A 25,697-nucleotide genomic window follows, 5' to 3' on the forward strand; every position below is an offset into this window, starting at 1 on the left:
ACAGTAAAAGCAATAATAAGGGCAAAAGCAATAGCAAAATCAAAAGCAATTCATCCCACAACAAGAGAGCGCGCACGAGCGACTCTCATTGAGAGCGATTGTGTAATGGTGATGATGATCACGAAGATCACTTGTTGCTGCTGTTGATTTGGTTGAAATTGCTTCTGCGTTGTTGTACTCAACACATGCGCATACCGATAAATTTGCTGATGTGCAAATGTATTTGTACTGCAACCCACATCCAATTAAGTAGTGTTGATGGGTAAAATGTTTAAACGGTACGAGTACCGATGTGCATTATTATGAGTGCTTTGTGTGTAGTTTATTTATTGTGAATTATTTTAGGACTCTGACAACATTTTGAGCAGGAATAGAAATATAGTAGACACAGAAATATGGCCACAGAAATATGTACACATAAATCACACAAATTCTCGATATTTGCCGAAAAAGTTGGCATTTTTCTACGAGTATAATCAAATACTGCTAGAAATCTACACTTTTTCTAAGTCTATAAGCTCATGAAATTTTCCGGCAGATGCTGCGTACCTTACGCGCTTTGACTGAATTCCAGAGGTAGCTGAAGTTTAGACGAGAACAGCTTTCGGCTCAATAATATCCTCATTTCTGAGTTTAACTGTATTTTGTTGGCTTAATTTTTCAGTTTGTGTTCATAGAACCGCTTGATTACTATCTTGGCCTTGTAATCCCGTGGAGAAAGCATATTGCAGAAGCATTCAAAGAAATTACTAAACTGGTACCGCGCCAGTAACATAAGTGTGGGGGTAAAGGTGTTCACTGAATGACAAAACCCAGACCCAATTACACTAGTTTACACCAAAAATGCTCCTCGACCAAAAAGCGTTTTTTAGACTAATTTGAGGTCGCTGAAACCTAAAATTACTTTTATATTTTTTTTTTTTCAAAGAACGGTTTCCGAGATATTCCCAAAAAACTTGTTTTTTGTGCAATAGTGCAGTTATTACCTGCAATCTCGAAAACAGTGCGCGCCATTTCTTTGAAGTGCTTAAATTTCGAAAGGCACACATATAACCTACATAAAAAAAAAATAAAATAAATAATTGGCGCGTACACTTCTGTTACGTGTTTGGCCGAGCTCCTCCTCCTATTTGTGGTGTGCGTCTTGATGTTGTTCCACAAATGGAGGGACCTACAGTTTCAAGCCGACTCCGAACGGCAGACATTTTTATGAGGAGCTTTTTCATGGCAGAAATACACTCGGAGGTTTGCCATTGCCTGCCGAGGGGCGACCGCTATTAGAAAAATGTTTTTATTAATTTTGCTTTTACCGAGATTCGAACCAACGATCTCTCTGTGAGTTCCGAATGGTAATCACGCACAAACCCATTCGGCTAGGGCGGCCGCCTAACCTACATGGCAATATATAATTCGAGTCAATGGAAGTCGTAGTTTTCGCAAAATAGCTCTTGAAAGTAAAGAAGAAGCCATTTTTGACGTTTTTAACTAAATTATCAAAGCTTATTAACTCAGTTTTCTGAAAGACAATTTTGTCACCTACATTTTAAGCCTAAGTTTGTCTGAATCGACGAAAGATTTTAGAAGTTATGACCCATAAAGTCAACGCATGTGAATTTGCAGCTTTTGACATGGCTATGTTTGAGGTCGAAAATACGCTTTTACTCTCGAACTTCTTCTTTTATGTTGCACGGAATCTTCACGAAGTTGCATCGAGCAGTAGTCGCTCATCATTCCTTGATCCCAAAAGCCCTCATAACGCTTTTCAATCGTAGAAATATCTTGATGAAATCGCTCGCCTCGTTTCAGCGACCTCAAATTAGTCTAACAAACGCTTTTTGGTCGAGAACCATTTTTGAAGCTGAAATTTTGTAAACTAGTGTTATTGGTTAATAGTCGAACCATCTTCATTGGACTATGAATCTGCCTATGTCGTCTATTTTCTTTTCTGCAATTTCTTTCAAGTTTACCCTCGAGAATTCCCCCAGCATTCAGGGCCACAGAGAATCTAGGCTTGGGCACTCACACAGCTTTTTACTTAGGTTTTTCACGATTGCAGTTTCTACATCTATCATTGTACGACCATCCCGTCTCCCTGGTATGTTTTCCCAACGGGCAGTGGCCGAGTATTTTTTTACGTACATCTGAATATGTCTGCTCCTGGCTTTCTTAACAACTCATCAATCTTGGATTTCCTGAAATTGGGCCACATTTGTTTGCTTTTGGAGGTTTCCGTGTTAGTCCATCTGTCAACGGCCTGCTTCTTCCCTTCCCTTCCCTTTTGCGCACGTCTTGGTGACTGTCTATTTCTATCACTTCGGATTCATCATAGGATGCCCCCTGTTTTGATAGTTCATCAGCTTTTTCATTTCTTTGAATGTTGCTATGGCCAGGTACCCAGATGACGTCTGAGTGATGTCTATCGTGCGTTCTAAAGCATTAACTTCTTTTTTGCATTGTCTGATGATTTTTGAACTGGTTATATTGGTGACTTTGAAGCAAAGATGGCTTCTTGACTATCTGAAAAAATACATATTTCCAATAGTTTCGTGGATGGTTTCTAAGCTGTTACTTACCACGCAACAAGGTTTAGGACCAATGAAGGAAGTGTTTGCTTCCTTTTTCGCTAAAGTGTTCGCAATCTCATTCCCTTCGTGCTCCTCATGTTCCGGCGCCCACATCAGAGTAGCAAAGTTTCTTGATGCTAGATTTTCGAGAATTTTAAACCATTCCCAGACTAACCTTGATTGGAATGAGAAGCTATCTAGCGCTTTTAGAGCTGCTTGACTGTCTGAAGAATGTTTATATTGCCACCACGCGTGCCTCTATGAAGACATTGCCTGGCACAAAGGTCTAAGACGTGCACCTCCGCCTGAAAAATTGCAATTGCTCTCTTGAAATGTGGTCCGACAATTCCTGCCCCGGCAATGCCATCCATTTCCATTTTGGACCCATCAGTAAACCACAACTGTGCCAACCCTGTTTTAAAGATATTTCTTTGTTTCTCCCCGCTGAGCGAGCAGAAATTCTTGGAGACTTCTAGTTTTCATCCCATCTTGTCACAGACCGTCAGGCGCGGAAAGTTAAGGATTGAACCCAGAATTATTTCATGCCCTGTATGATTAGCTTCTTTAAGATGAAATAGATTAAGAAGCCATAGGACTGCACTAGCTGCCGACCGTTTTGCTACAAGGGGGCGTAAAACGAGTCTAGTGACCATTCCTAAGCCGTTGTGGGGCAAGTTCGCTTTGCTCCCGTTACGCTCAGACAGGCTATTATGTATGCCTTGTTAAGACCCATCTGAGTTTTAATTTGGTCTACTTTTGGCCACTTTACCCAAGAAGCGTAGGTGATCATTGGCACTATTATTGCCTTATAAGACCACGCCATCATCTTTGGACGCCATATTTTGCAGTTTTTTGTGATGTGCGATAAATTATTTTAATTTATTATTATTTTTACTTTTTTTACATTAAATTTGCATTCTTTGTGTGCATTAACCTCACCTAGCTTTCTGTTTTATTTGTTAACAAATCTTCGCTATTTCGGCATTCCTTTAGTTCTCTCACAAATTTCAACACAACTCGGTAAATTTACGCCAACTTATATTCTGGCATCTTGAGTAGAACGTTGACATCGGCACTATTCTCTATCGATAGTGTCGTCATACTTAACTATCTATGTTTTTGAGAAAAGATCTCACAAACAGTTGATGAACACAATAAGAAATTATTACTTCAATAAAAATTGTGAAAAAATGCATACGCCATTCTGACTCTCAAGAGTTCAGAGTTTTACATGCTATGTCATACCTACCTTTGCAAACTAAATTGTACCGCCAACGGTACGACTCGTACAGAATTTACATCACTGACTGAAGCCACCAACCAGCGATCGGCATCGGTGGCGCGAAACATTTATGTAGTTCGTATTTTGAGTTGGTGCATTGCGGATCGTTCGTTGGAAAACATTAGCGGAAGCGGATAAACGAAGTGATCACAGCTACATATGTACACACATACATACATATATGTATGTAGTGATAATTGGGGCTCAAGCTGGGGCTCAAAAGCTTATGTGAAAGAGTGAAAAGTGCGCGCGAATAATTGAAATTTGGAAATCAAACATACAAAAGAAATGTCATTGCGTTGTGGTAAAAAGGAAAGAGACAGCGAAGGCAATTGATTTAAATTGAATGTGCAATTACTTTTGCCTGCACACGAAGGAAATTGCAATAAAACAGCAACAACAAAACGAATAATACAGTTCTATAGTGGAAGTGAAGTGAAGTAGCGGAAATAAAGGAAGGCAGCCAGGTTCAGTAGAAATGTTAGTATGCAAAAAAATTAAAATAAATAAAATGCAAAAATAGAAATCTAATTAATTTCGAAATATAATAAATTTAAATTATTTCACATATTTTTTTTTTTTTTGTTATTTCATTTCAACTGCACATTTCTATTGTCAAAAGTGTTAACTTTGTACGGCAGTGAGAATATGAAATGCGCAAAGTTTCAAGCTGTGATTCATGATTGGATTGACAGTTTTGAAAAACAACATTTTAATTGTGTTTGCTATGCGTTTTTTGTTTTGCTGTTTTGCTGGTGAATGACAAGTGCAACAAACCCGCAAATACCAGTTTTGCAAAGCAATGCAAAAATTTTAAATGCTTTGGTCAGCGCCATATTACAACAAAAACGTATTACGAAGTGCTTTTTAAAGCGTCATCAAGTCAAGGCTAATAAAATTTTGCAATGTGGATATAAAAAAAGTGGAATAAATAAAATATCGAGAAAAAAAATAAAACAAAATAAAAAAAACGAGAAAAAAATAAAACAAAAGATAAAAACGAGAAAAAAAAATGAAATATAGACATGCAGTCATAATTAATCAAAATAATGCGCAAGCGTAAATTTAAATAATTTTTGCTAATGGCTCACAACACTCATTTTTGAACAGTGGCTAGATTTGGCTTTCACCATCTGTGCGAGCTGTGATTAAGGATGACTAAAAGCAACAAATTTATAAAAAAGAAGAAATTATGGGGAAATGTGATTAATTTTGTTTGTTCAGTGATCAACTTGAATGTGGGACTGACCCAATGTATGAAATATTTCGTGTTCTCAAAATTAAGTGCAATGGCTAAAATAACGAAGTATTGAAATTTTAGAAAAATCTTAATAATGCATAAAAAGAGAGAAATATGTACATAAATAAAATAAAAAAAAAAATAAAAAAATAAAATAAAAAGTTAGAATTGGAATTTTTTGAATGATACAGAAAATGGATTTTAGAATTTATGTAGAAGAAAAAATAATTTTGTTTTGTTTTTTTTTAAATTAAATTCTTTAACCGCCTTCACAAACCGAACGAAAAAACTTCTTTTTGGTAATTTTTTTTTTTTGGTGTTTTTAATAACTAAATTCTTTAACCGCCTACTCAAACTTTGATCGGTTTTTTTTTTTGGTTTTTAAAAATTAAATTTTTTTTCAGTTTTTCATCCTTTTTTGGTTTCTCTAAGAGTTAAAGAGATCAAAAAAATTTTTTCTTTTTCTGTTTTTAAAAATAAATTTTGTTTCAGTTTCTTATCTGTTTTTTTTCTCTAAGAATAAAATTCTTTAATCGCCTACTCATAGAAAAATCTTAATAATGCATAAAAAGGGAGGAATAAATAAAATATATAAAGAACCGTGAAAAAAAATTAACTACTGCTAAGCTTGAATTGGAATTTTTTGAATGATACATGAAATGGATTTTAGAATTTAGAAAAAAAAAAATTTTTTATTTTTATTATTTTTATTTTTTTAATTAAATTATTTAACCGTCTCACAAACCGAACGAAAAAACTTCTTTTTTGTTTTTTTTTTTGTTTTTTTAAGAAATAAATTCTTTCACCGCCTACTCAAACCGATCAAAAAAAAATTTTTTTTTTGGTTTTTAAAAATTAAATTTTTTAAACGCCTACTAAAACCGACCGTACATTTTTTTTAGTTTTTCATATTTTTTTGGTTTCTCTAAGAATTGAATTCTTTAACCGCCTACTCAAAAAAAATCTTAATAATGCATAAAAAGAGCGAAATAAGTATATTAAAATATATAAAGAACCGTGAAAAAATTGAACGACAGTTAAGCTAGAAGTGGAATTTGTGAAATTCAATAGCTTTGGAATTAGAAATTGCAGCCAGAAATTGTGAAACTCAGAACCTCAAACAGCTTTGGAAATTTCGTTCTTAAGAATTTTCTGTGAATTACTAACGAAATGTGCACGCCTAGTGCGGCTAATATAATATTTGCAATACCAAAGAAATAGTGTAGAGTGATTTGCTGGAATTCATAACCTCTTCTAAAGAGTTACAAACAAATCAAAGTTTAGGTTAAATATGAAGTGAACTGGAATATGAAGTGACTAAATACTCATAAAAGAGTGCGAAATGGTAGAGTAAGAAGTGAAATCCATCCATATAAATTTGCACAGTTGACTCAAAGCCTGCTGGCAACGTGGACGGCAGTGCATATTCCGAACATTTGCGGTTCGCTTTTACCATTCGAGTCTCAAACAATTTTAGTATATTCCAAGCTGAACTGATGGCAATATTTATAGCCATATCACTGGTAAAAGGCGATGCTACCTGTAGAGGATACCCACTTTTTCACTGACAGCCAGCGGCGTTGAAATCCCTCAGAAAGCAGTCGCACATCTCTCAATGAGCTAGCTAAGTAATTTCGTTCAAATGTAACATATCTTCTAGGCCATTGCTGGTTCGAGCGGAATTGTAGGCCCGACGACAACTTGGATCTTTTTGAGGGGTTATGGGTAGTCAGAATTTTCAAAAAATTGGATTTTGTTTTGCACTTTCTTAAAGTTTAATATGTTAAAAATATTGTGTTAAAATTTGAAGTGAATCCGAAAAATACTTTTCGAGTTATTCAACAATTAACAAAGGGCGCTCGGGCGTTCCGGAGCGTTCGCGAAACTATAAATGTGTTTTTCTCAAAACTATGTTTTTTGAGCTGGTGATTACTCTAACTTAAAAACCGTTTGGTAGATTTCAATAAAATTTATACTGCTTTTGAAAAATATAAAAAACTCGTGCCTGAGCGAAGGATTTTTTGTTTTTTCAAAAGTTTCGATTTTTTTTAAACAATTAATTGTCAGTTTCTCGAAAATCTGAAAAATATTTCCTGAGACCACAGTATTGTTAATTTTGATAAAATAAAAAACAAGCTTCGATCAGGCACAAGATTATCTATTGATAAAACTAATTTCTCTTGTCCGATTGACTTAAGATTAATCTCCAAGGACTTGTGATGATCACCGCTAGGGACTTCTGGAGAAACGGGTTCCGCACAAACAGCGATAACTTTTACAAATATTAATTTTTTGAAGTGAAACTTCTTAGGCGTCGATGGACGAGCGAGAATGGAGAGTAAAATTTCAAGGCCATGCAACCTTTTGGGCATTTTCGTTCCACGAGAGAGAAAAAAGATATAACGTAGAGGAAAAGGAGGGAGAGAGAGAGAGATACATTATATATAAATATATATTAGATACACTTTAGGCTACTCTTCCTGATTTTTTCCTTGTGGCTGCTTATTTCTAGTGAGAATTAACACTGCCTACTTTTTGGCGCTTGTTTGTTGGTGCAAACTTGTAGGAAATATATTTTTGCTGCCTACTTACTGGTGTTATATTTCTTTGATGCCTACTGTTTGGGACGTTTTTTGGTCCCAATTTTTTTGGCTTTCTTTTTATGCCTACTTTTTGGCGTTTATTTGCGTTTCCTGGCTAGTGCTATTGCGTACTATAAAGTGCTATCCATTCTCGCGTCGGATTTATTGGTATTGCCTTACGGTAATTTGTGCCGTTGCTGCGGTCCTGGAATCGCTGCGCTTGTGCGGGTGATAAACGCTCGGAGTAGTGCGCGTTGTTGCCACGGTTTGTGTCCGGCGTTTACCTACACCGGTCCTCCTTTTTTTGTAAATTTTGTCTATTTGTATTCTCTGCAAATGTTGTGAATTTACTTAGATACATATATTCTTTCTTGCTCTCTCTCTCTCTCATTCTCTCTCGGGTCTCTCCCTCTTTCTTTGTCTGCATTGAAAGTTTGACTTCTGTTATGTGTACTTCGCTATACGCTACACGCACATTTTTTGGTTGAATTTTTACTAAAGTCAAGTCGGATCATGATGTATTAATGCTTTTGTAAAATAAAGTGATGGACTAGCAAAAAAAAAAAAAATTATTGAAAATCATCATTTTTCCGGGCCTCTGACTATCCTTAACCCTTTAAGAAGGCTATCAGTGCCTCCAGCATTTTTCGGCTTAACTCCCGAGATCAATAACCTGAATGATGCGCAGGTGCATGGACGGCTATTATTGGGCATACTTAAGTGACTAATGAAGCAATTTTGCTCGAATTCGATATAAAGGCTGAAAATCATACAAGAGATACAATGATTTTAACGCTATGCTAAACAGGCTGCAAATTCTTTACCAAATCCAAATAGTAAAAAAAAAACAAAAAATTTATTCACTGCAATTCTTGTCCGTTACCAACATGACGTCATGCTTAGCATGACAATAAAAAAATGTTTAACTGATTATTGCATGGCTTTTATATTTACTTTGCCTTCATGAAAATATTCAAATAAAAACTGTGGGCTTATTATTGCGCTGAAATTTTGAAATATATTCATAAAAAGTCGTTGTTCCAACCATTTATGGAATGGCAGCTACCTGTGGGCGCCCTCATACCAAAAAGCATACGAAAAGGCGAGGAAAACAAACAAGTGTACGTATGTTTGTATGTGTATACATACATATGTACAGGTACGTTTATGTTTATCTATATTAGCAGACGTAAATCGCGTTATGCGCCTTAAAAAGTGCGTATGCCAACGTACTTACGGCCATATGCAGACGCTTATTTGCATAAAACTATGTATTTACTGGCGTACAGATGTACTGTACATTTTACTTGCATAGGTATCTACATAACTATGCGACAAAACGTTTATGGTTCTGGCCATTCTGGTGCTTTAATAATCATATGCAAATAAGATTGTGTTTAGTTAATTGATTCGCGAAGGGGCGTCAGCAGAGTTCATTTGTTGCGTATACGCCATGCGTGGCTGGGGAGTCCTAAAGGATATAAGGATTGCTACGATACGTATACCTCTGCTGCTATGTACCTCAACATAACTTTACGTATATGTGCATACAATTAGACTGCTTAATTGAGAATTTAATTTAATTAAAAAGTTTATTTTACTTAGTGAAATCACGCACATAATTTAGGTAGAGCATTTTCTTATCGATTCAGAAAAGATTTAAATGAGTTCTTGAGTAAATATTATGAACTACTTACAATACTCATGACATTATTTTGTTATGATATTATATAATATAAATTTATATATATATACAAGAATGGCTTTCAATTTCGCTCTCAATGTTGGCTCAGAGCGCTATTTGTGGAACAACGCACACCACAAATAAGAAGAGAAGCTAGGTCAAATAGCCAAAAAGGGTGTAGGTGCCAATTATATAAATTTATAATACACTGAGAGGTTTTTTTATAAAAATTCTCTGAAAAAAATCCTGAGTGCCCACCTGGGAAGAGGCTCTGCCGTGGACGACAGGTATTTTGTTCTGAGTAATTGCGTAAACGGTCCGAATCATTCATGTCATCGTGCGGATGCCGCATAATGGAAATAATAGTCTTTTTGAGGGAAACATGGATCAGCGTTCCTGCTTATTAAAGCCTTCAGCAACAGCTGTTCCATATTTCATGGCCAAACATTAACAGATAGTGACTCCAAAATTTTAAATAGCTCTGCTTTTCTAAAGAAATAAATATTATCTCCCTCCTGTGTGACAAATGCTTCTTAAGGGGTTAGGGGTAGTCAGAATTTTCAAAAAATTAAATTTTTTTTTTTGATTTTCTTAAAGTATAATATCTTAAAAATATTTTGTGAAAATTTGAAGTGAATCCTAACCAAACTTTTCGAGCCATTCAACAATTAACAAAGGACGCTCGATAGCAAAACTTTAAATGCGTTTTTCTCAAAACTATAAAACTATTTATACTGCTTTTGAAAAACACAAAAAACTCGTGCCTGATCGAAGGACTTTTTTTCAAAAATTCAGATTTTTTTAAGCAATTAATTATCGGTTTTTTTTCTCGAAAATCTGAAAAATATTTCCTGAGGCCGCCATATTGTTGATTTTGAAAAAAAACCAAAAAAGCTTCAATCAAGCACAAGCTTATCTATTAGGAAAACCAATTTCTCTGGTCCGGTTAGTTCAAGATGAATCGCCAAGGACTTGTGATGATCACCGCAAGGGACCTCTAGAGAAACGGGCTCCACACAAACAGCGACAACTTTTACAATTATAAATTTTTTTTTTTTTTTAATTCAACTAAAGTCAAGTCAAAATATGATGAACTAATGTTTGTTTATGCTTTTGTAAAATAAAGTAGTAGACTAGCAAAAAAATGTATTGAAAATCATAATTTTTTCGGGCCTCTGATTACCCCTAACCCTTTAAAGACAGGCGAAATCTGGGGACAGAACGTCGATTAGATCCGCTGCCGCAAGCCCCATCCCTGGACCACGGCAATATCTCACCTCATAAGTGGAAGCCTGTCCTAATGAACTTGTATATCTGCAGATTATATAAAATAGTTCTGTAGTAGCATTCCAGCTCTGAACCTGTCATTCACGTAGCTGCCTGCTACCAAAGGTGAGGCGTTTCGATCAAGTTGTACAAGGAATCAATCTAAGTAAAGGGAAAGCTAAGTGCCGGGGCCGACATTGTGATGGTAGGTAGGTAGGTAAGATGGCAAGAGTACCCCAGGTACACTTCAGGTAGCACTTACGTACGGTTTTAATACCATAATGCGGACCACTACCTGTGAAAGGATTTAGGGAGGAGAGAAAACCGTCTACAGTCATCCAGTGCTGTTGATGTAGCGGAGGAGAGAAAAGGAAGAAAAGAAAAGTCATCCCCAAAGGTCACGCTAAGGACATTTGCAGAAAGTGCTGAACAGTATCTTTCTCTGCAGGATCCGCACAGCTTCTGCAATAGGGGTTGTACGAAATTCCAAGCTTCTCCGCATGAGTACCGATTACCCAGTGACCAGTGAACGCCGCAATGAGTTTGGAAATTGAATGGCGGGAAATTCCCATCACCTTAAGCGTTCTGTGATAGTCCAAAAACTTTAAAACTCGATGCGATCCGGGGCCTGTTTGCCAGCAGAAATATGTTAACCTCAATGTTGGGCCTGTGCAGCAGAATTAGAGTGCTAATGGACTGCGAATTTTGAGTTCGCTTGCCATTGGAACCCTTGCGAACTGAATACACTTGTGGAAAGTACGTTTATGAATCTGCGTTATGTTATACACTAAGGAGGAACGATAGCATATGGAAATTTTTTTTTTTTTTTTTAATCATAATGAAAAGTTGCCCTATAAGGATTAATAAAAATTGCAATATATTATCTACTTAGGGTAGCTTTTTGAGGTGGGCCCGCCTATAGAAGTTTGGAAAAAACTGAAATTTTTTTGTTTTTTTTCCTTGTTCCTTCCTTTCGGGAGCATAGGACCTCGACAAGACTCTTCCATCGTACACGGTTCTGTGCTGTTGTTTATGCACCGTCCCATGAGATGTTGGCATCTGCTAGTTCGCGCTGCATCGGCCTTCTCTAAGTGTTTTTTGGTCGACCGCGACCTCTGTTCCCTTGCGGATTCTCGCGGTGCTATCTGATGGTTTTCTCAATGTGTGACCTATGCATCGCCACTTTCTGCGTTTGATTTGCCTGACTGATTTGATTTTGCGATCACTTGAGTTAAGCGTAAACTCTACCTTTGATATGAGAAGCTTTTGAAACAGATTTGCATGGTAGACCTTAGCAGCAAACAGACTTTAAAAACTAACTCAAATTATTTTAATTTATTTATTAATTATTTAAAAATATTTGTCTTAACTCATTGAAAAGCGCAAATACGCAAAGCTCCTCCCATTTCCAGACAAACAAGTCTATAAATATCTGAATTCTCCTCGCCAAACTCACACTTTTAATTATTCCAAATGGCGTAATTCTTTATTTATACCCACAGATCCATACATACATCCGTATTTGCAGTAAAAAATACATAAATCTACGTAAAACCGATTGCGCTAATTTCGCTTATGTACCTCAATCGCTTTTGCGAACTGCATCATTAGTCAGAAATTTCTTGCAAATTCGAATTTTGCGTATTTTATGTCAGATACGTCATAAATAACCAGGTATATTTGGACATGTTTGTGCGTAAATTTGTATTACCTGAGCTGCCATTTTGTTTATGAGTAATTCCTGTGTATATTCATATGTATTTGTTTAAATTTATATACTCGTATTTCTCTACCCAATCCACTGACTGCTACCCAAAAGTACGTGCGAACTAACTACAACAACTAATCTACTGTTGATTTGATTTCTTTTGCACAAAAACAAAATTGCTAACGAAATTCTCAAACATTAAACAAATGAGCGAGTGAACGAGTGAACGCAATAATAAACGGACTCTACAAAGTCTACCAACACCAACATACGTAAGAATGGACGCTACTCTGTAGAAAGAACGAGAAGGCCTCATAAGAGAAGTAGTCGCATACCACTCACTTTTCAAGCGTCAGGTCGGGCTTGTTCGAGCTACTCACTAATTGCTGCGGCACTGCAAGCCTGTTACTCTCGTGCGGATATAAATAAATAAATAAAATATTGCAGATACTCAGCTGATACTCAACATAAATATTGCGATATTTTACTTTGGTTGCATTTTGGCTTAGTGAGATTTTTACAATGAATTTTGTGGTAAATTTAGAAGTGGATATCTTGGAAATCTATGATACTGGCTTGTTAATCAAATATTAAAAATCAAGAAGTTTATTATATTATAAATTAAAATTATTATAAATATTATATTAAAACGGGAAACAGTGACAAAATCGGCAAACTTCTTCAAAATAACTCAATTGTATCCGGAGAAGATATTAGTTTTGGGGAAAAAGAAATCCATTATTTTCACGGTAGATGGGTATAGCGGTCGATATCTCGAAAAGTAACGATCAAATAATTTAAAGTTCATGCTCGTTGTCAACGTGACTTTTCACACTTTCACAAAAATTATTTTGCAATATTTTGTTCGTTCGATGCCATTATAAGTTACAGGGTAAAAATTTAGCAAATTTTACATTTTTTCTTTGATAAAGGCGAAAATGCAAGCCAGGTCGCTGAAATTGTGAACGGTGTTCAGGGTGCCGATACTAAGGGTGGTTAAGTTTCAAGGGCCGGTGTTGATTTTGAATAAAATACAATTTTTTTTAGGAATTTATTATGATAATACTCGTAATACTCAATTACGTATGGAACAAAATATCGGCCAAATGGCCACCGCGGCCTCGGCGGCACACCTCCATCCGATGGTCCAAATTTCCGATGTCGCTGAGGCATAATTGAGGTTCTATGCCGTTAATGTGCCGAATTATCTCATCCTTCAGCTCTTGAATTGTGGCTTTTCTTTCAAATAACCCCAAAGAAAGAAGTCCAACGGTGTCGTTGACGCTTAAGAGTGGTTCACATTCAACATCGACCCTTGAAATTGAACCACTCTTTATGACAGCTAATTACGTGCAATTTTTGTCGATTCCGTGCAGTCATTTTTCATGTTAAAGATACGCCGAAAATGATGAAAGATGTCGAAAATCTCGATAAAATCACAGAAAAAATCGATGTTGACCGGCATTTTAGTAGTCGTAGCAACGCCCAGGAGCTAAAGATCGACCATAAAACAGTCTGAAATCATTTACGCAACTCTGGCTTCAAACAGGAGCTCGGTGTTTGGGTGTCACACCAATTAACACCAAAAAAACGATGGATCGAATTTCCATTTGCAAAGCCTTGACCAAACGGAAAAAGCGACCCATTTCATAAACGGATGGTAACCGAGGGTGAGAAATGTATCACACTCGACAATATTGCGCGAAAATGATCGTGATGAGCAGGTCAAACGGTGACCAAACCAGGACTAATGGCCAGGAAGGCTATACTGTGTATTTGATGGGACTTGAAAGGAATCATTTATTATGAGTTGCTTCCGTACGGCCAAACACTACACTCAGATCTTTACTGTCAACAACTGGACCGTTTGAAGCTAGTGATTGACCAGAAACGACCAGAATTGGCCAACAGAAAAGGTGTTGTGTTCCATAAGGAGAACGCAAGGCCACACACGTCTGCAGTGGCTCGCCAAAAACACTGGGAGCATCGTTGGGAAGCTCTAATGCATCCAACACATAGTCCGGAACTAGCACCAAGCGATTACTACCTGTTTCGCTCATTGCAAAACTTTCTGAGTGATACGAATTTGGTAGCAAAAGAAGATTGTAAAAATCTAATAGGTCTATTTATAAGTTCGTGCGGTTTTACAACAGATGGCGTAACTTGATTATTATTCCATCGATCCACATTTCCAAACATTCATTGGAGAGCTACTGTCGTAAGGCACAAACGTCAGTATAAGTTTTTTATTTGAAGCGTAAACAACAATATTTTTACCACACTTGAAAATGTCGAATTTCGTGCCAAATAATGTGTTTTTGCGGGGAATTCTTCTTCATTATTTTAATATGAAGAAAAAAGCAGCCGAAAGTCATCGTATCTTGGTGGAAGTTTATGGTGAGCATGCTCTATCTGAGCGAACGTGCCAGAAGTGGTTTGCACGCTTTAAAAGTGGTGATTTTGGCTTGGAAGACGAAGAACGCGAGGGTGCGCCGCCAAAGTTCATGGATACCGAATTGGAGGAATTGCTCGATCAAGATCCGGCTCAAACGCAAGAAGAGGTTGCAAAAACTTTGGGAGTTGATCAATCAACCATTTCCAAACGTTTAAAAGCCATGGGAATGATCCGAAAGGTAGGCCATTGGGTGCCGTATGAATTGAAGCCAAGAGACGTTGAACGCCGTTTTATGGCATGCGAACAACTGCTTCAACGGCACAAAAGAAAGGGTTTTTTGCATCGAATTGTGACTGGCGATGAAAAGTGGGTCCATTACGACAATCCAAAACGTCGGGCAACGTATGGATACCCTGGCCATGCTTCAACATCGACGTCGGCGCAGAATATTCATGGCCTGAAGGTTATGCTGTGTATCTGGTGGGACCAGCTGGGTGTTGTGTATTATGAGCTACTGAAACCGAATGAAACGATTACGGGGGATGTCTACCGACGACAATTGATGCGTTTGAGCCGAGCACTGCGAGAAAAACGGCCGCAATACGCCGATAGACACGACAAAGTTATTTTGCAACATGACAATGCTCGGCCACATGTTGCACAAGTGGTCAAAACATACTTAGAAACGCTCAAATGGGATGTCCTACCCCACCCGCCGTATAGTCCAGACCTTGCGCCATCCGATTACTATCTCTTCCGATCGATGCAACATGGCCTGGCTGACCAGCACTTCCGTAATTACGATGAAGTCAAAAAATGGATCGATTCGTGGATTGCGGCAAAACCGACCGAATTTTTCACAAAGGGAATCCGTGAATTGCCAGAAAGATGGGAAAAAGTAGTAGTAAGCGATGGACAATATTTTGAATATTAAATTTGTAACCATTTTACGTCAATAAAGTTTCAAATTTCGAAAAAAAACCGCACGAACTTATTCATAGTCCTATTATAAGCAAGTGAAACGAAATGGATAGAAATGAAATGAAACAAAGCGAAATGGAAATGAAGTGAACTAAAACGAACTAATTAACTAAATTGAAATGAACTGAAATGAAACGAATTAAATCAAACGAAAACTAACTAGATTAAAATTAAAAAAATAAAACCGAATTAAACGAAATGAAATAAAATTAAAATTACATTAAACTAATTAAAATGAACGCAAATTAAAATAAATTAAATTAAAAAAAAAATTAAATAATATAGTGAAAATAACTAAATTAATTTAAGTCAAAGTGAAATGAAATAAATTGAGCGAAAATTAAAATAAATTATATTAAAATTTAATAAACAAAATTAAATGAAACGAAATGAAATTTAAGCTACATGAACTAGCTGAAGTAAAATGAAATGAAATAAAATTAAAATTACATCAAATAAATTAAATTAAAAAAAATATAGTAATAAAGTTAAAATAAAATAATTAATTTAAGTTAGAGTGAAATGTAATAAAATGAGCTAAAATTAAAATGAAACGAAATGAAATTTAAACTATTGGGTTTTTCAATAAGGGCGGGTAGTTGTTGAAATGGAATAAAATGGCGTTTGCTGTGTGGCACGTAGCGCCGTCCTGCTGGAATCACATGTCGTCTAGGTCCATATGATTCAATATGGGTCATAAGAAATTGGAAGGGCCATCACGTCTACCGAGAAATGGGCGCAATGCGCGCAACGTTTGCGTTAATGAACACTCATTTTGATAATAAAGTTTTATCATTTGAACGTGCTGTTAAATCGTGTTTGTCATAAACAACTGAATAATAAACAAAGGATTTGACAGATGTCACCAAAACAAAATGGCTGCCACAGGGCGCCAATTGAAAAACCCTTTAAATTAAACTAACTGAAGTAAAATTAAATGGACTGAAATGAAAAAAATTAACTGGAAGAAAGTGAATTAAAATTAAATCAAGTAAAATGAACGAAAATTGAAAAAAAACTAATTTAAATAAAATTAACTAAATTGACATGAGACAAAATAAAATCAAACTAAATGAAGTGAAATGAAATAAAAGTAGCGAAAAATAAATTCACTTAGATTAAATTGAAAGAAGAGAAATGAAATTAAATAAAATAAACAAAATTTGAAAAAAATATGTAAATAAATTAAGGGGTATTCTAGTGTATAAATTCAAAAAAATGGTTTTTTTTTTTGATATTCTCAAAGCTTAACCTTTCAAGAATATGTCCTTAATAGGATTTGTTAAAATTTTCATTATTTCGAGAAATAGGCTATTTTAGTGTCCCGACTTCTAAACTGGCTCGGCTGGAACGCCATAGAGCGTAATTGCGCCCAAAATTTTAAACACGTTTTTCCTGAAACTATATATTTCAAAATGCTTACCTTGATTTCTACTTAACCGATTTACTTGAAATTTGGTATGAGCCTTCTCAATATATAAATCTATCGTACTTACTATTATTCTAAGCAAAATAAAAATGTTACTATTTTTAAAAAATTCCGAAAAGTAAAAAAAATTAGTAAATAAATGTTTCATTTTTCGGGCAGCCCAAATAAATTTTTTTTTTCCGACTTTTTTGTAGTAAGTATATTACAATAGCGCATTCATCAAGATTAATAACCTTTTTTATTTTTTTGTTTCAAATTATAAGAACGCTTGCAATCGTGGTAGGTGTGGCGCGCCATTTTTTGTTAACCCCCCACTTCAGCAACTTATAACTTTTTGAGTTTTTTGTTTTTTGAGATTTTTAATTTTTTTTATTTATTATTAAAACATTAGTGAATAACTCATTAAAAAATGGATAGGTAAAAATATTTTTATTTAAATTAACTGAATTAAAATGAAACAAAATAAAATTAAATTAAATGAAATGAACGAAAATTAAAAAAATTAAAATGAATTAAATTAAATTGAAATTAAAATGAAATTAAAACTTAATTGAAAGTAGACAAAATAAAATGTATCTAAATGAAATTAAAAGAGCGAAAATTAAACTAATATAAATTGAAATAAGTGAAATTACATTAAATGAAGTGAAATAAAATGACCGAAATTGAAAAAAAATAAACTAAATTTAAATAAATAAAATTAAATCAGCTGAAATAAAATGAACTGAAATTAAATAAAATTAAAATGAAATAAAATTAAAATAAAATTAAACTAAATTGGGTAAAATGAAATAAAATGGGAAAAAATTAAATTTGTCTCCTTTGCTGTCGAATTTTTGCGCCTAATTGCACTTATTCTATAAGTGAATACAAGTGAAGTGGAGGACAATGAAAAGGCAACATTTTTTCGGAGAAACGAAATCGCATGGGTTCAATAACACATTTACTATTTGCTAATTCAATGAAAGGCGACCTAAGCGGACAAAAAAAATGGTTGTCTTCCTTGCCAGCGGGTCTGCGGCGGAGTTCTCAGAGTAGTTTGACTTTCTTTACTTTGAAATAGCAAAAGATTCCTGCGGCAAACTCTGTAATCTGAAACTGCGCCTGCAAAAATCTTGCGAGACAGTAAGCGCTTCAGCATGAAAAAGTATTATTTAAGCAAATGAAATTGTAAAACTTTTAGAAGTCAATTTAGGTATAAGCCTACTTTGAAATTGAAATTTAAAAAAGTCGAGTCAAAAAGCGCCGAGACATTTGGTAACTACTAAAACACTCAGGCTAAAAAAGTCCATTGCATTCAAAGCTCTGGAAAGTAAAAGGGTAGCTAGTCAAGGAGGAAAGTAGAGAAGTGACAAAGAGAAAGAGAGAAAGAGATAGGATAGAATAGAGGCATAGAGGTAGCTCGTCCTGTGAGAATTTTTTAGAGTATGCTAGAATTCTCCAGATTCTCTGAAAGTATCCTACAGAGAACGCAATTTACTTGTTCTCATAACATCGGAACCCAAAATTCGTAGCCTTGCTCTAGCAAAGGTGGAACACTCACAGAGAAGCTGCTTAGTGTTATCCGGCTTCTCTAAGTAAGACAGGCAAATCGGGACCTCAATGATTCCAATGGTGGTCATATATGTACTGACCACATGGATTCTTCTTCTTCTTAATTGGCGCGTTAACCGCTTACGCGATTTTGGCCGACTTCAACCAAGCGCGTCAGTTGTTTCTTGCTCGTGCTAACCGGCGCCAGTTGGAAACACCAACTGAAGCCAAGCCCTTCTCTATCTGATTTTTACAACGCAGAGGAGACCTTCTTCTTCCTCTGCTACCAACAGCTGGTACCGCATCGAATACTTTTAGAGCTGGAGCCTTTGTATCTATTCGAACGACCTAACCCAGTCATCTTAGCCGTTGGATCTTTATTCGCTGCGTAAAGCTCATACAGCTCATCGTTCCATCGCCTGCGATATTCGCCTTTGCCAACGTGCAAAGGTCCAAAAATCTTGCGCAGAATTTTTCTCTCAAACACTCCAAGCGTCGCTTCATCGGATGTTGTCATCGTCCACGCTTCTGCGCCATACGTTAGGACGGGAATGATGAGAGTCTTGTAGAGTGTTAGTTTTGTTCGTCGAGAGAGAACTTTAGTACTCAGTTGCCTACTTAGTCCAAAGTAGTACTTGTTGGAAAGGGAGATTCTGCGTTGGATTTCAAGGCTGACATTGTTATCGGTGTTAATGCTGGTTCCTAAATAAACGAAGTCTTTTACAACCTCGAAATTATAACTGTCAACAGTGACGTGGGTGCCGATATGCGAGTGCTCCGACTGTTTGTGTGATGACAGGAGGTACTTCATTTTGTCCTCGTTCACCACCAGACCCATTCGCTTTGCTCTTGACCCAGTTTGGAAAAGGCAGAACTAGCAGCGCGGTTGTTAAGGGTACCCGGTGGTCTAGAGCACGAAAATTTCACCTATTTTCACGATTTTTTTTTTTGCCATTAAAAATTTAAAAAGCGATGTTTCAACTTTTTGGGATTATTAGTACGTTTATTGAGCATACAAAAATTTTTTTTTTTTACTTTTGGAACAATATTTATTATTATAAAAATGCCGCTGAAGATGACCTTCTCGAAAAATCGAACCCGGACGGCGTAGATGATTTCGAGACTTCTACTCATCTGAAACACAAAATTCAAGAAGATTCTTAATCAGAAAGAGTGCAGTTATGGTCGGAACTAGAACAAATCGAAAAAATGAAAAATTGACAAAATGGCGCACTTTTGAAAAAAAAGTTCGTAAAATCGGGTTTTTTTCACTTGACTGTAGAAGCTATAATACTGGGAGTTTGAGCATGAAAATCACACAGTATATTCTTAAGATACTATGCTTTCGAAATATCGAAGAAATAAAAAAATCGATTTTTTGAAATTTCTAGACCACCGGGTCCCCTTAAGGCCGTAGTTGTCAATATCATCGGCATACACCAACACCACATGAGCTGTGTCCTGCAATAATACCCAGCATCAACCGAACATTTTTTCTTCAAAGTTTTACCAGAAAGTTCGCCAATTTTCTGTTCGGGCTTGTCACAAAACACTTTGCATCCTACTTTAGTTGTTCCTATTTCTTCGAAACACATCTGTAAAGGTATGTAAATTTGCCCATTTGCTGGTCTCTGGCATCTGGCACAGACACATTGAGTGCAAAGTGATGTAAATATGTGTACATTTGTATGTCAGCAGCAAAGTGTACACAAGCGGCTGCAATAAAATTATTTTCACCGTTGTTTATAAAGTACCTATAGAGCTTCGAGCGGCGTGCGATTGATCGAAAAATTCGAAAATTCACAAAAAGCCAATATTCTGGTTGTTTACAAGTAGATATTTGGCTGAAATCTTTGTTTTATTACTCTAAGTTTTTCTGCTGCTTTTGTTTATTGAGAAAACAAAGTAAACATAAAGTGCATAATGAAATTTATTAAAACAGCAACAAACAACATAAATCCAAAACTTTGGGCTACAGACGCTTACTCGTACTCTACCTAAGCACTCAAGTCAATAAATTTGTGTTGGCCGTTTCTCGATTCTTTTCAATTCAGCGCCGCAAATACACAGGCGATTACTGCTGCTATTCGTGCAAGCCGATGGTTGGGTGGCCAGTTGGGTGTATGGGTGAGTGTCTGGGTTTGTGTGCGAATACCTACTTCTTGGCGGAAAATTAGCGTCATAAGCATTTATTTACAAGTGGCTAATAATGAGCCAAATACAATGCAGCGCAAAAGTAGCGAGACATTTTCAATCGTTTCAAAGTGAGTCAGAGGAGGGGCATTTACATATCTACATGTACATATATATATACATAGGTACTTTTATTTGTACAAAACTGAGGATAGGCTTTCTAAATTACTCTCGAAATAATAATTATATTATACCCTAAAGTCATGCAATCCATGATTAATAACCTGGAGAAATACTGCGCTGAATGGAATATGGAAGTAAACTCAAATAAATCGGAGCTGATGGTCTTTAGAAGAGGTGGACGACTTCCCCAGGCAGAAAAATGGTGGTACCAAGATGAAGAAATTAAATTGGTGGCGGAATATAAGTATCTTGGTGTCATTCTCACACCCAAAATGGCATTTGGCAAGCACGTAGAAACTAGAAATAATTCAGCAAAAGCTAGTATTAATTGCACATGGAACGATTTTTTAGCGAAACCATTGATTTCATTAAAATCAAAATGGAAGCTGCTCCAAGCGGTATGCAGAGCGATACAAACCTACGCAGCACAAGTTTCGGGGTATGCCTTATTCGATGAAGTAAATAAACTTCAACGTTACTTCATTAAAAGAATCCTCCAACTACCCGAGTTCACTCAGAATTATGCAATAACACTAGAAACACATTTATTCTTTAGAGCTACACTGAAGTAAAGGGTGATTTTTTAGCTATTATCTTTTTAAACAAATGGTTTAAACAGCTGACGCACGTTTCGTGTTTCGTTTCACTGTCAAACATCTTCAGTTTGGTCTATAATTTAACCATGAATCGTCTTACAAACGAACAACGCTTGCAAATCATTGAATTTTATTATAAAATTGGGTGTTCCGTTAAGAAAGTTTATCGCGCGCTTCTTCCATTTTATGGTCAGTTTAATCGACCCACTCTGAAGCGGCTATTCGAGCTATTGTGACTAAATTTAGAACCAAATTTACATTATTGGACATCAAACCACCCACAGGCTTACGCAGAGTGCGAACTGAAGAAAATATCGCAGCTGTATCGGCCAGTGTTAATGATGACCCTCAATTATCGATTCGTCGCCGAACGACCTACCGCAACGCAGAATTTTTGGTGAATGGGCTCTTGGAAAGTTGGCCGAAGATCCACTTTTTTATCGAAAAATTATGTTCAGCGACGAATCTCATTTTTGGATCAATGGGTACGTAAATAAGCAGAATTGTCGATTTTGGAGTGAAGTTCAGCCAGAAGAATTGCAAGAGCTACCAATGTATCCAGAAAAGGTCACAGCTTGGTGCGGTTTATGGGCTGGAGGTATCATTGGACCGTACTTATTCAAAGATGCTGCGAATCGTTACGTAACTGTGAATGGTGAGCGCTACCGTGAAATGATATCCAACTTTTTTTTTGCCCAAAATGCAAGAGCTTGACTTGCATGACATGTGGTTTCAGCAAGACGGTGCCACATGCCACACAGCACGCGTAACAATGGACTTGTTGAGAGGCGAGTTCGCTGAACATTTTATTTCACGTTCGGGACCTGTCAATTGGCCACCCAGATCGTGGGGTAGATTATTTTTTGTGGGGCTATGTTAAAGCTCATGCCTATTCAGACAAGCCTGTTTCAATTAACGCATTGGAAGACAACATTGAAGCATTTATATGTGAGATACCGGCCGAAACATTGGAAAGAGTATGCCAAAATTGGACTAAAATTTCATGCATTTTTCTGAATTTTACGTGTGTTTTTTTGAAAATCTTTCCTATAGCTCTTAAAAATTCAACCTTTATATCTGGAAAACCATTTATAAACACAATTATAACAGACTCCCACACAAACCAACACCAGGCATCTTAAGTAAAAATGTGTTTTGGCTTAAGTATCTAAGCGACATGGGAATGGAGTTTGATCTGAAGTTTGAAGAAAACATCACCGCTATAAACTGGCAAGATCGCTGTGTGCAACTTCTTGGTTCGTTGATTTAAGAGGTGATTCTTCGAGAATCCAACGAGCGTTTCCGCACCTTTTTGTTGCCACATCCTCGTTACCAACTTGTTTACCAGTTATTTACAGCATAGTCATGCGGTTGAGGAACCTTATCAGGTTGTTGACATCTAAGCCAGACAGCTGTTCCAGGCTCACGAACAGCGGTTTACCCAGGGTTAACATTCTGTCCTTCCATAGGGTAGGGCATTCGCAGAGGAAATGGAAGATTGTTTCCTTTTTCTCCGGTTGTTTACAACTGTGACAGTATGTATTGTGAGCGATGCCCATTTTGTCTGCTTGTTCTCCGGTAGACCAAAAGCCAGTTACGACTGCCGTTAGTCTCCAGGCGTCCCGTCGTTTCATGTTGCAACTTCTTACTAAAATGAGAACAAAAGATCTCAACATGGCAAGGCAAAAGGCACAGTAAAGTGTGACGCGAATTCCTCAAAAGGGGAATCATATATTAAAGAAGATATACGACTAGCTGACATTACAACAATTTTCAAAGCAAGATGTGGTTTACTGAAGCTAAATGCAACTATGTATGGAAATGCTCAGAAAATATGCACCCTCTGCAATCTAAACGAGGAAGAAGATATGCACCACTTCTTTGGAAGATGTCCGGTACTGAAGGAGATTAGAACAAGATACCTAAACGCAGAGAAGCTAAATGAAGCAGTAGTAATAGATATACTTTTTTTTTATTATTTCCCTTTTTAAATTACAATCTGTTAAATTTAAACAATAAGTAATTATTTTTAAAGTATATATTTAGTATTGGAATTCTTTGTTCTCTAACCTATGCTAGATAAACATTCCATTTTGCTTTAGATTATGCTACATTTTATTATTTTCTAAGTGATAATTATTATTTTTTGTTTTGTTATATTGGCGGCCGCCGTAGCCGAATGGGTTGGTGCGTGATTACCATTCGGAATTCAGAGAGAGAACGTTGGTTAGAGTCTCGGTGAAACCAAAATTAATAAAAACATTTTTCTAATGGCGGTCGCCCCTCGGCAGGCAATAGCAAACCTCCGAGTGTATTTCCGCCATGAGAAAGCTCCTCATAAAAATATCTGCCGTTCAGAGTCGGCTTGAAACTGTAGGTCCCTCCATTTGTGGAACAACATCAAGACGCACACCACAATAGGAGAAGGAGCTCGGCCAAACACCCAAAAAGGGTGTACGCGCCAATTATATACTATATAATCAAGTGAACCGGACTGATAAAATTAAGTTAATTTAATCCATCCGGCTGTCGATACAAGGAATTACTCGAGCGAAAATCAAGACAGGGCAAGTTTACTGGAGAGGCAGTCCTGGATATTAGAGCAGGTTAGACTTCTACCTATCCAAAATCGATCCCGATATTCTCAATATATGTGCGGCATGTGAGGGCACACCGCACGAAACTAACCACCTGTTGACATGCCCTCTTAAACCAACTCGACTAACACCCCTCCCTCTCTCTCTCTCTTTCTAAATATCTCTCTCTCTTTCTTTCTCTCTCTCTCTTTCTCTCCATTCCTCTCTCTTTCTCTCTATCTCTTTCTCTATCTCTATCTCTCTCTCTCCTTCTTTCTATCTCTCTATTTCTCTCTCTCTCTCTCTCTCCTTCTCTTTCTCTCTCTCTGGACCCAGCCTGTTGAGACAGCATGTTTCTTGGTTGAGTTAAGCGATAACGATCGGTGACTCCAACGCACTGGCAGGGCCTAGCGAGCTGCTACAACAACAACAACACGGATTTCTTAGCTTCTAAGAAGCCTCATTCAAATATGTACTCATCCACTGGGTGTAAGAAATATGCACACACACACACACATACATACACAGATACATTGTATGTAAATATTTTACTTACGGAGCTGCTGAATGAAATGCAGGCAGCCAACGCAAACAACAACAACGCTCTTTGACCAAACAAGAATAATTAAAACACAAACAAGACAAGAAACGAGTAGTTCCAAAAGTAAACAAAAATAACAAGTGCCGACACTACAAAGCAACGGCGCAGATGCCGAGGTGTATGTAAATATTAAATTTTCATTAAGCAAGTTTTTCTGTGCATAATTCTTTCATTTTAACTTTCAATTGCGTTTTGAACATAAAATAACGTTAGGCAGAACGCAATCGGCCAAGCGACAATTTAGCTCAAAAAACAAAGAAGAAAAAAAACCACATCAAATAACATTTCCATACATAAATACAAAATTCTTTGGATACAATCACACGCACACACACGCACACATACGCACATAAAAAATAATGAGGTGGGTGAGGTTAACGCCATGATTTACCTGGTGGTCATTTTATGAGAGTTGTGGCACAAACTTTTTGTTTTAATATGAAAATACACCGAAACTGGGTCAAACAATTAAATGGACAGTGCAACAAACAACTCCACTTCCACGGCGTAGGTGGAGACTTTCGATTTATTTTTCCCACGCTATTGTCGAAAATTGAACTGAGCGACATGACGTGCGGCACTGCCACGCATAGAATTGCCGTTGCGACTGGCGTCCAGCTCAGTAACTCGACGGAGCATTGGCCTTTGGCGGGTCACGTCGCGCGCATAAAATTTGTCAAAAAATGCCAAAAAAATATTTATCTATTTTGCATTAGTTGTGTTGGTGCGTCTGTATGTATGTATGTACGAGCAAAACTTATTTCTAGTTAAAATCCATGGCTCAGCATTTTCTTTTTGCTTGGCTTAGATTAAAAGGTTGGCCACCTGAGGATTCATAAATTTCAGATTAAAACTTTTTACCATCCCACGTTTGGAAGAGCTCATAAAGATTCAAAGTGGACAGATGTACAGGTATGGATGGAGAAAAAACATGGTTCAAGGAA

The 25,697-nt window shown here is 36.6% G+C and overlaps 1 protein-coding gene across 1 annotated transcript in view; it reads left to right on the forward strand.

Moving 5' to 3' along the window:
• Positions 1 to 3,933: 3,933 nt before the first annotated feature.
• Positions 3,934 to 25,697, forward strand: part of LOC128865956 (transient receptor potential cation channel protein painless) — an 85,216-nt gene continuing 63,452 nt past the window's right edge. Inside the window, exon 1 of the mRNA XM_054106401.1 lies at positions 3,934 to 4,326. The gene's annotated coding sequence lies outside the window, so the exon portion shown is untranslated. The remainder of the gene's footprint in view (positions 4,327 to 25,697) is intronic.

The sequence above is a fragment of the Anastrepha ludens genome, chromosome 6, assembly GCF_028408465.1.
Source record: "Anastrepha ludens isolate Willacy chromosome 6, idAnaLude1.1, whole genome shotgun sequence".
Classification (NCBI taxonomy): domain Eukaryota; kingdom Metazoa; phylum Arthropoda; class Insecta; order Diptera; family Tephritidae; genus Anastrepha; species Anastrepha ludens.